Source organism: Gobio gobio (genome assembly GCF_949357685.1).
Source record: "Gobio gobio genome assembly, chromosome: 8".
NCBI lineage: Eukaryota > Metazoa > Chordata > Actinopteri > Cypriniformes > Gobionidae > Gobio > Gobio gobio.
The window spans coordinates 13,148,929-13,151,395 of record NC_137114.1 but is presented as its reverse complement, the minus strand read 5'-3'; positions in this window follow the sequence as shown (position 1 = coordinate 13,151,395).

Here is a 2,467-nt window from a genome sequence, read left to right as displayed (position 1 = left end):
TTATAGTGTTTGATTATATTTAGAAGTTGACATTATGTCATTATTAAAGTGCTCTGAAGTCTCATCCAAGTACTTGCTTTTCTATGCCCAGATGAATCTAAGAAAGACGTCCCTGAGGACTTTGACATTGACATGGACGCCCCTGAAACCGAGAAGGCAGCCGTCGCTATTCAATCGCAGTTCAGGAAGTTCCAGAAGAAAAAGACTGATGACAAGCCATAGTTGCCAGTGGACTTCCCTGTCCGTACGGCCCCATCAGGACAGCATGGTTTGATGTTGCATGTAATAGAATCCATTCTATATGGACTCAAGGGAGGGGGAGGGGAAATCAAGGTCGTAATCTGTCAATCACTGATCTAACCTGTTATTTTACTGCTGTAACTGTGTATTCCATAGTTTATATTCATCTTGGTTCCAGCTTTATTCTTCATTCTAGCCAAGAATATCTGTCTTACTACTGATGCATGATTTTATATTGTAACTCAAAGAGCTGGATTGCCGGCCTGTCCTTTATTTGTGAAAGCACAATATGTTTTCGTTGTGAGCTGCTTACAAAATTGATTTTAGTCTGAAAGCATTTGTTAAATATTGAGAATTATGTGTATATAAATATAGAGCAGAACTTTATTTTTGTTTCACACCATTAGTCTTCATCTGATGAATGCTTTAGCATACATTCTCATCCCAGTGGAGTTTTAAAAATAGCTTGTATTTTGAAAGCCATATTGTTGAATAACTCCCAGCGTATTCATTTCTGTGTTGAACTCCATGCTGGATACAATGACTTGAGAGTGAGTGTTTGATTGTCTAGTTTGCTGTGGCATATCATAACATTTCTGTTCATTTTTTTTCCTTTGCGAAGAATCATGGCACAAACATTAGCCAAACCAAACACTCAATCATTTCTATCTCACCTCAACTCTTATCTCAACTCAGTCTGAATGAAACAAGAAACTGTTAATAAACATCCTTGAGTCTCTGGAACTAAATACTGCATTGTCTTTTAATTAAACTGCATCGGTGATGTTGAAGACACAATAACTAATAACAATTACAAATAACATTTCAGTTACCTTCTAAAAATTGATACATTTAAAGGGATAGTTCGGATGGATGAATGGACAAATGAATGGATGGATGGATGGATGGATGAGTGGATGGATTGATGGATGAGTGGATGGATTGTATGAATGCAAAATATATGTGTTTAGCATGTTCATAAGATGGAATATTATTAAAGACACAATAACTAATAAAAATGACAAAGAACATTTCAGTTACCTTCTAAAAATTGATACCTTTAAAGGGATAGTTCGGATGGATGAATGGACAAATTAATGGATGGATGGATGGATGGATGGGTGGATGGATGGATGCATGGATGGATGGGTGGGTGTATGAATGCAAAATATATGTGTTTAGCATGTTCATAGGATGAATATTATTAAAGACACAATAACTGATAAAAATTACAAAGAACATTTCAGTTACCTTCTAAAAATGTATACCTTTAAAGGGATAGTCGCACAAAAATACATTTTTGTCCTTGTGTTCAATTCCAGAGCACAAAAGAAAATATTAAGAATAATGTAACTTAGCTCAAAGGGGAAATATTTATAATCAATTATAACTCGTTATAATTAATTATGAATATTTGGATCAGTAAACCGAATTAATATTACAATATTATGTATTATGTAACTGAATTAATATTACAATCAAATAATCTGTTCGTCCAGCGAACACTCAGGGGCCAGTTGCATAAACCGTTAAGACTAGTCTTACAAGTTAGACATACATTTTTTTCTTTAAGACTGTTCATAATTTTTTTGAATCAGTTACATAAAAACATGGACTGGCCTAATTTGATACGAAAAGTATCATACTCATACTAGATCTTAAGACACTGTCTTAACATAATGGCTTAGTTTATGCAACTGGCCCCTGATTGTCTATCAACTCTTCAGAAAGGATTTTTTTGTGGCCACAGAAAAATAACTCTTTCTTAGCTCGTAGCTATGATCGATTCGTTAAAGTGACAATTTATTTATAAGCAGACCAGAATCAACTCGTACGAATGTGCACAAAGTGTATTTAACTAAACACGAACATATAACACAAACATGGGTAGAATGGAAATTAAACGTGACTGAAAAACCGGATCAGAACAGAGGAATGAAGCTATGGAAAAGAGTCTAAAACCTGGGAGGACCATCAGCTAAGACAACAAGCTCCTTTGTTTGAACAAAGGGGTTCACAGCTTTGACTCACTACACAGCGATTTTGTATATCGTACGTTACTTGCCTTTGCCAGAGCTGTTGAAGAGCGTTCCGATATACAGTCACAGAAGAAAGTCTTGATAGTTCGGTCCGATGGTGTTGCAGTTGCAATCGATTCCTTCCATGTTGAACGAAGAGGTGACAGTGAACTCGCAGAGATTCTGTTATGGTCGAAGAAGATCCATGT